Here is a 10,078-nt window from a genome sequence, read left to right on the forward strand (position 1 = left end):
GAGAGTGTGTGTGTGTGTGTGTGTGTGTGATGGATGGGAGAGAGGGATGGGTGTGATGGGTGAGTGATGGGTGTGAGTGATGGATGTACTTGAGAGATAAGGTTGTGTTGACTTTTGGGTAAGAGAGATATGGGTGTTGTACTTGATTGATTGATGGGATTGATTTGACATTTGGTAGAGATTCTGTTACATGGTGTTTTCTTTGAAATAAGTGTGGGCCCACATCCTCTAGCCTGGGTATCTCATCGGCATGCGAGATGCGGCGTTGGAACCGCGGTAATGGCGCAGTCGCTAGGGTATAAGTTTTGAGTCAAGCTGACTTATTTCTTCAGGATGTGACTTAGGGTTGCGTACAAACGTTGATTATAGGTTGCAGGTTGCCGGAATTCGACCAAGAGGATCGCGGGAGTCTATGGAACGGTACAGACTAGGATACGGGCCTTACAGCTCTCCCCTCCTAATAAAAATTTCATCCTCAAAATTTAAACCTCAACACAACTAATACAGAGCTCACAAGGGAGGGAAATCTTATCATTATAGATATAATCAGAACACAACATACCAACATAATCAAACACCTAAGAGATGAAGATAACACCCACGAATCACAGCCTCTTGCTCCTAAGATGCCTCATCAGCACTATGATAACCTTACTAATCCTCAAATCCCGGTCAGAAATGATCGAGACTGGAATACTATGCAGCCTCACAATCTCAATGGTACGGAGCTATGTTAGAAAGTCTCTAAGTTATTCAAACTCGGGGATCTAATCAGTCTCAGTTCTCAGCAATCATACAATATAGGGTAGTTATCAGCAGGTATGTGATGTTACCCTCAGGTATTCCCAAGTTATGCTCTATACTAACTTTTGTCACGCCCTAAACTCGAAAACCGGGTTCATAGAATTCCCGATCGCTGAATTCAACACTGATAGCCTACATATTGCCCCATTCTCGGCTTCCGACACCCATACGCCAGATTCTGATCCTGGGATCCTACAAGGAAGATTTTTAAACGTACATTTATCTCGTAATAAGCATAGCTATAAGTTTACCCAAATCATAAAGGCAACATTGTTCACTCCCCAAGTATAGGGTTGTGATGTAGTAATAAACTCAGTGAGACCGAAGTCGAATCCCAAGGGACTGAAACCTGTACGTTATCTGAAACTAGGTAGAATTAGAACTAGACTAAGATAAAATCTAAATTGATTATAATTTGAGGAATAATGGTGAAATATTAATGTAAAACTTAAGAAATTTAAAGGTAGGAAACTAGGGATTCAGAGGATCCACTTGTAGAGATCAGGGAGATCTTATGCCTGCATTAAAAACTCATCTGGACTTGGAGTCTATCTTCATCTAGTTGAAGGGTGTAACCATAAAAATTAAGACTGAACTTCCTTTGATATATTTTTCAAGAGATGAATTAGAATGGATTCCATCACCAAACCATGCCCAGGAGACAAAGTCAACAATAGAATTAAACTAATTACCAACCAATCAGATGATTATGAAGGTTAGGAAGGGTACCGACATCCAACCATGCCCAGGAGACGATGGCGAACAACAGGGCTTCCTGACGTCATAATCAAAATAAGGAAAAAGAAATACTCAAAGCCATCGTAAACCCATTGTAATTTCAGTCACAACAGACCATTAAAAATTAAAAATATTTCCATAATAAAATTAAATAAAAAATCCCTTCAATCTAAACAAAAGGCACATGCATAAATTCTCCCATCACGCTACATGCTTCACCTCTTAGCCCTAGCTAAGAGGTTCAGCCCAACATAATTAGGCTACCCTTAAAAGAGAGAAAAAATAAAACAGAAAAATAAAAGACACTACTTGGTGTTGATGATGCCTCCACGGCTGCTGTCACGCCCTAAACTCGGAAACCGGGCTCACAAAATTCCCGATCGCCGAATCCGGCGCCGACAGCCTTCGTAAAACCCCATTCTCGGCTCCCAGCGCCCATTCGCCAGGTTCCGATCCTGGGATGCTACAAGGAGGATTTTCAACATCAGTTTAATTCGTAATAAGCATAAACAAAGGCATAACCCACAAACAACAACCAAAAACTCCATCACATTTCCACTATGATCAAAAACTTTACAAGTACAATGAGCATAAAGGGAAATACAATGAAGATAGACAAAAACTCCAAAAAGATCTGCCACGCGTCCAAGCCTCAGCGCTGCTGCAATCCAACGTCACCTGCATGTAACGGTTGTGCATAAGCTTATAGAAAGCTTAGAGGGTGGTGAATGTGTATGCTCAAGGTGGTAATGAAGCTATGCAGTATCAGAGTAATGCGGAACATGCTGATGAATGCCAAGAATACCATAGCCGTACCAAGGCCATGCGGTGCAAAGCATGAATGATGTCGGCCCTACCAAGGCCATGCAATGCGAAATGCAACTCAAGCATACAAATCCTCATCTAAGTCCACATATCGATACAGCTCAAAATCTGGAATATCACCGGGGTCTAGTACACTCCAAGCCAGATTGTCGCCCCATCGCGCGCAATAAGGTGAGTGGAAAAGACCTCACTATCCGCCTGCCAATATCGGGATGGCTCGTCAATAGCGGACCCATTCCTCGAGTTGGTTAGACTCAGCCTAGTATTGCCCCCTACTCTCAGGCGGGTAAGGCCGCACCCCCTTCCAACCAACCACGACACAGTGGAAAGTGCAACCGTCTGGTAATCGGCACTCAGCGCTCATGCACCCACTCGGTCTAGACGTTGGAGCAACCTCTTGGTACCGTAAGGGTTTAGGGACTTTCACCCAGGGATATCTATCGCATCCCATGTAGAACAGTATTTTTGGTATCCAATCCTGCCAACCACGATGCGTCTGTGGAGGCTACGGCCTTGATGTCGCTAGGGCGTACAGTAACCATATCACACAATGCAAATGCATGAATTATACTATCCAGTCATACAGCAATCATGCGCATATTGTGCGCTCATGTAGGGCAACACCCCCTGTACGGGAGCCCCTAAACCATCTGCCCAAAGGCATATGCTATGATCAGTCATTTCTCATATCAAGCATACGTATGATGCATATGATCATGAATCATGGAACTAAACATGTTATATGGGATAGATGATGTTCATAACGAAGATGGGCCTAGACGGCCTACACATAACACGTATGGGCCCAACAATGGGCCCTAGGGAAAGGCATAATGCGGACATTTAACCAACATTATACTTGCAATGTGGACGTCAAACCAACATTGCTCCCAAGGCACGACTGTCATAAATATCATTACATAAATCATGTTGGGATTGCACATTGCAATGGGCCTTAGGTATATCCCATTGGGCCTTCAATACATCAAATGGGCCGTATCATATGGGCCTTATGTGCATTGCAATGGGCCATAACCCGTGGGCTTTAGAACGTGTCAAATGGGCCTAATCTTATGGGCCTTATATGTGTCAAATGGGCCTCGCCAATTGGGCCTCCATATGTACATTAAATGGGCCTCAACCCATAGGCCCTAATACATCTTAACGGGCCTTAACCCATGGGCCCCTAACACATCAAATGGGCCTCGACCCATGGGCCCATAACACATCAAATGGGCCTCGACCCATTGGCCTTACATATAAATCAAAGTGGGCCTCAATCATGGGCCAAAAATAACTAAGATGGGCCTCCCACCACCATTATATTATATATATAATCTAATATATAATATTTATATATATATAATACATAAAATATTATATACAATATAATATTATATATATATATATACATATATATACACACACGTACACACCCACACACGCACACACAAAGACACACAAACATCACAGTGGGCTCCACCGATCAAATACCACAGTGGGCTCCACCGTCCAGGCTGACGGTGGAAATGAAACAGATACATCTTTGTGGGCTCCATGTGGGGCCCACCATAATGTTTATATTCCATCCAAACCCTTGATAAGGTCGCATGGACCTAGGTGAAGGGTGGGAACAAATTTCACCCTGATCCAAAACTTCTGTGGACCCCAAAAGGGTTTCAAAGGTAGAGGTTCAATCCCACTGTTTCCTACGGTGTGGGCCACCTGAGTCTTGGATCAGGCTGATTTTTGGGGTGGGCCCACGTCAGGTACTGGCCCACCCTATGAACGGATTAGATGGTGGATAAACATCAAGGTGGGGCCCACGGCTACAGCCGTGGGTGGCTGCCCAACTGCCGTCCGCCCGGACGCTGTGCGCAGGCAGCGCCTGCTGCCGTCTGACACAGCAGCGGCAGCTGCTGCTGCTGCTGTAATTTTTTTTTGTTATTCTGTGGTTTTCGCAGGTGGGGTCCATATTTGGACAATCCACTCCGTCCAATGGGCTTCCATGGCTCAACACGAGCAAAACAAGTCCAATATTGGACATATTTTGGCATATTATAATTGCAGGGAAGGCTTCAATGGTGAAAACCACCATTTGATATGGTGTGGCCCGCCAGAACCTCGGATTGACTCTGTATTTCGGTTCAACACCTGAAATGGGTCAAGAAGGGAATGGACGGCGTGGATTGAATACATGCATCAAGGTGGGGCCTACATGAGTGGACCACCCCAAAGCTTGGGAAAAAGCTGATATTTGTGTTTCTTTCCAGCAACGTCCAGCGTCCCTGGACGCTGACTTTCCATATTCGGTGGAGGTGGGCCCTGCTTAGGTGGGCCACCAAGTGATGGATGGCATGGTACTACACATATAAGGTGGGCCCCACTTATAAATGGTTTGGATAAAATACCTACTTCATGGTGGGGTCCATTCAAGTGGGCCACATAACCTCATTATCATAAAAAAATAAAATAAAATAAATAAAATAAAAGGGAGAGAGATAGAGAGTGAGACCCGCGTGATGGAGGGACCCCGGTACTATGGGCCCTCCCTTGCACTAAATCATACATCAAGTGGGTCCCATTACATGTGGGCCCATTAAAATTAAATCCAACGGTGGAGATCCCTTCTCCACTAAATTAGACGGTTTAGATGACCCTAAATATGCAAGAAAGTAAACATCATGATGGGGTCCATGGAGAATGGCCCCATCATGGAATGATCATGATGATCCAAGTGGGCCATTGGCCATATCTTAGGGTCCAAAGTGAGATCCAAACCATTGATCGGTTGGCCTCACTTGGCCCATCTTAAAAACGTCAAAAACTACCCTATCAAGACACCCACCGCTTGATCTTCTTGCTCCCTTGGCTTCCTTAGCTCCTTGTGCTTCTCTTTGATGGAGGAAGATGAGAAATGGATGGTTGAGATGAGAGATTTAGGGATGGAAAGGTGGGCCACACTTACATTTTCTCACCATGGGAGGACTCATACGTATGGGATTTTTGCTTATGGGAGAGTTTGAAATTGAGAGAGACTTGTAAGGGAGAGAGAGAGAGAGAGAGAGAGTGATGGGTGATGGATGGGAGAGGGATGGGTGTAAGAGCTCTTTTTGACTTTTTTAGCAAAAGTTGTAAGAGAGGTATGGGTTTGTGTAAGAACTTTTAACTTTGGGGCTTGTTTGGGAATGGGTGAAAGGTGATGTGTACTTGACATGATGGGATTAATGGGATTGATTGCTTGATGTGACACCTTGTAGAGATTCCCTCGAAATTCTCACACGCGGTGTTTTCCTCGCACCAAACACTGGCCCACATCTCCCAACCAGGGTATCGCCTCGGCGCGCAAGTCGCGGCATCGGAACCGCGGCAACGACGCGGTCGCTAAGGTATAAGTCCTGGGTTGAGTCGACGACTCGGGTTGACGGCATGAGAATCAGGGTTACGCGCAAATACTGGATAAGGGTCAAAGGTTGCCGGAATTCGACCGGGAAAACCGCGGAAGCCTATGGAACGGTACGGTCTAGGATACGGGGCTTACAGCTTTCCCCTCCTAAAAGAAATTTCGTCCTCGAAATTTACACAATCATCGCAACTAGGCAGAACTCAACAGGGAGAAGAAACATAACATCACTATATAAAATCAGAGATAACATACAACATATAACACATGATCAATCATCAAAAAGATGGGGATAACGCTCTCGAATCTCAGCCTCGCGCTCCCAAGAAGCCTCCTCAACAGAATGGTGACCCCACTGAACCTTCACCAACAGAATGACCTTGGTTCGGAGGACCTGCTCCTTCCGATCAAGGATAAGGACTGGCTACTCAATATAGGAAGCGTCCTCACGAACCTCTAACGGCTGCCAATCGATGACAGGAACGATGTCTGACCCACACTTCCTCAACATGGAGACATGAAAAATGTTGTGGACGCCAGTCAACTGAGATGGCAAGGCAAGCCGATAGGCTACGGCGTCAACGCGCCTAGTGATCTCAAAAGGTCCTATGAATCTCGGGGCAAGCTTGCCCTTCGCTCCAAATCGAACTACGCCCTTCATGGGCGAGACCTTGAGATACATATGGTCCCCTACATCAAACTCCAAGGGACGACGCCGATGATCAGCAAAACTCTTCTGCCGGCTCTGAGCTGTGCGCATCCTCTACCTGATGATATCAATAGCCTCTGATGTCTCCTGCACAAGCTTGGGACCTAGGAGACGATGCTCTTCAACCTCGGTCCAACAACTCGGTGATCTGTATGGTCTGCCATATAGTGCCTCAAAAGGGGCCATACCGATGGTCGCCTGATAGCTGTTATTGTATGCGAACTCAGCCAATCGCAGATGCTCATCCCAGCTACCCCCGAAATCAATCGCGCAGGCCCGAAGCATATCCTCAAGGATCTGGTTGACCCTCTCGGTCTGGCCATCGGTCTGCGGGTGATACGCGGTGCTGAGCTGCAAATTAGAACCCATCGCTCTCTGGAAGCTCCCCCAAAACTGAGACGTGAACCTCGGGTCTCGGTCAGAAACGATCGAGACTGGAACGCCATGCAGTCTCACAATCTCCTCAATGAATAATCTCGCAAGCCGGTCCAAAGGCCAAGTCGCACATATCGCAATAAAATGTGTTGACTTCGTCAGACGATCCACAACAACCCAAATGGCGTCATGACCGCGCTGAGTCCTCGGCAAGCCCATAATGAAATCTGTCGACACGTGCTCCCACTTCCACATTGGGACACTCAACGGCTGCAATAGACCAGGGGGTCTCTGATGATCGGCCTTGACATGCTGGCACGTGTCACACTCGGCCACAAAGCTGGCGATCTGGCGCTTCATCCCCGCCCAAAAATACTGTCGCCTCATGTCATGGTACATCTTCGTCGAGCCAGGATTGATAGAAAACCGCGATCGATGTGCCTCGGTCATAAGATCTCGGCGTAGCTCAGGAATATCCGGGACACATAATCGGCCTCTAAAGCGAAGTCCACCATCTGTACCAATCTGCCAATCTATCTGACCCTCGGATGTTGCCTCTGCTCGGTAATCCTGTAACGACTCGTCTGCCTACTGAGCCTCGATCGTCCTTGCGACAAGAGAGGGTTGAATCGACAGGCTCGACAACTGCACAATAGAAGACTGCAAGCCAAACTCAAAGTCGTATTCTGTTATATCCTCGAGCATCCGCCACTCCTGAATCATCATATGCGCCACCAGGCCTCGTAGCTGATGGCTGAGGGCATCCGCCACCACGTTCGCCTTACCCAGGTGGTACTGGAGATCGAAATCATAGTCCTTCAGGAGTTCCATCCAGCACCTCTGCCTCATGTTCAACTCAGACTGCGAGAAGAGGTACTTCAAGCTCTTGTGGTCAGAAAAGAGCTCGAACCTAACCCCATAGAGGTAGTGTCTCCACACTTTCAGTGCGAAGACAACTGCAGCCAACTCTAAATCATGCATGGGATAGTTCAGCTCATGGACCTTGAGCTGGCGAGACGCGAAGGCCACTGGTCTCCCGTGCTGTATCAGGACAGCACCCAAACCAATATGCGAGGCATCGGTAAATACAATAAATCCGTCACTCCCAGAAGGAAGAGTGAGGACAGGAGCGGACGTCAGACGGTCCTTTAACTCCATAAATGCTCGCTCGCAGGCGTCACTCCAAATAAACTCCGCGCCCTTCCGGGTCAACCTGGTCAACGGGGCTGCAATATGAGAGAAGCCCTCAATGAAACGCCGATAGTAGCCCGCTAAACCAAGGAAACTACGGATCTCGGACGCAGTCGTGGGCTGGCCCCACTGACGCACTGCCTCAACCTTCGAGGGGTCCACTGCGACACCCTCCCTCATCACCACATGACCGAGGAACTTCACCTCCTCCTGCCAAAACTCACACTTCTCCAGCTTCGCATACAACTGGTGTGCACGGAGGGTCTGCAACGTAACCTCCAAATGCTGCTCATGCTCTTCACGAGTCCTCGAATAAATCAGAATGTCGTCGATGAAGACTACAACAAACTGATTGAGATACGGACGGAAGACCTCGTTCATCAACTGCATGAACATTGCTGGCGCATTGGTCAGTCCGAAGGACATGACCTGAAACTCAAAATGACCATAACGCGTCCTAAATGCTGTCTTCGGAATGTCCTCCTCTCGGACCCGAATCTGATGATAACCGGAACGCAAGTCAATCTTTGAAAAGAATTGAGCACCCTGCAGCTGATCGAACAAATCATCAATCCTCGGGAGCGGGTACTTGTTCTTAATCGTGACCTTGTTGAGCTCGCGGTAATCTACGCAAAGTCTCAACGAGCCATCCTTCTTCTTCACGAAGAGTACCGGCGCTCCCCACGGCGAACTGCTCGGACGGATAAAGCCCAACTCGTGCAACTCGTCCAACTGCTTCTGCAGTTCCCGCAACTCCAATGGTGCCATGCGATACGGGGCCTTCGAAATAGGCGCAGTATCGGGCACGAGATCAATCTGAAACTCGGTGAGTCGACAAGGTGGTAATCCTTGAATCTCCTGAAACACATCGGGAAAATCACAAACCACAGGCAACTGGTCGACGCTCACCGCTATGGGCTCCTCTATGGCACATGACATCAAACAAGACAACGACTCTCCTCTGGGCTCAGGAATGAACTGGAACTGCGGCAAGCCAGGTATACAAAACGTGACTGTCCTCGCGGAACAATCCAATATGGCGTGGTACTCGGCAAGCCAATCCATGCCCAGGATGACATCGAACTCGGACATAGGCAAAGCAAACAGATCGGCAGACAAAAAGATATCCCCAAGCAGAACGGGGCAAGACGAGTAAAATCGGCCCAACACTGCAGTCTTCCCCAAGGGAGTTGATACAGTCAACCCCTCACGAGCAGACTCCAATGGCAAACCAGTCGATCGGCAAAAACTCTCAGCCACAAAAGAATGCGATGCACCAGAATCAAACAACACACATGCAATGCATGCAGATACTGGAAGTATACCCTCAACGACTCCTCCAGATGACTGAGGATCCTGCTGAGCCGCATAGAATCGAGCCTGAGCCGGTTGGGGAGGTGCCTGTCCCCTCTGAGCGTGCTGCTGCTGCTGGGGTCGCTGAGGCGGTCGAAACTGTTGCCTCTGCTGCTGCGGCCTCAGAGGCTAGTGCTGATGCTGCTGCTGAGGTGGCTTCGGTGGTGGGGGCTGCTGTCGTTGCTGTTGAAGGGGCCTCTGCTGCTGCTGTGGGGGTCTCTGCTACTGCTGCGGTGGTGGAGGCTGCTGTGGACCTCTCTGCTGCTGCTGCTGGGGGCGAGGACACTCCCACATACGGTGTCCTGCCGCACCGCACCTAAAACAAGTGCCGGTGAACTGTCTCGGAGGTGGTGCTGGAGGTGCTGCTGGCGCTCGGAAGGCTGGGCGACCTGTGCGCCTCTGCTGTGGTCGACCCTGCTGCGTATCACTGGAAGAAGCCTGCCTCTTCCGGTCTCTCCTCTGACCATGATTGGACTGAGAACCGTCCCACTCAGCCTCAAAAATGTGGGCCTTCCGCACCACTTCCTCGAAGGTCGGGAGCTCATGCCCAATAACACGGCCTCGAAGACCGTAACGTAAGCCACCCTCAAATCGGCGGGCTCTCCGCTCCTCATCATCCACTAAGGTGCAAATCGGGACAGTGCTACAAAACGAGCGGCATACTGAGCCACTGTCATATC

This window comes from Magnolia sinica, chromosome 4, assembly GCF_029962835.1.
Source record: "Magnolia sinica isolate HGM2019 chromosome 4, MsV1, whole genome shotgun sequence".
Lineage (NCBI taxonomy): Eukaryota > Viridiplantae > Streptophyta > Magnoliopsida > Magnoliales > Magnoliaceae > Magnolia > Magnolia sinica.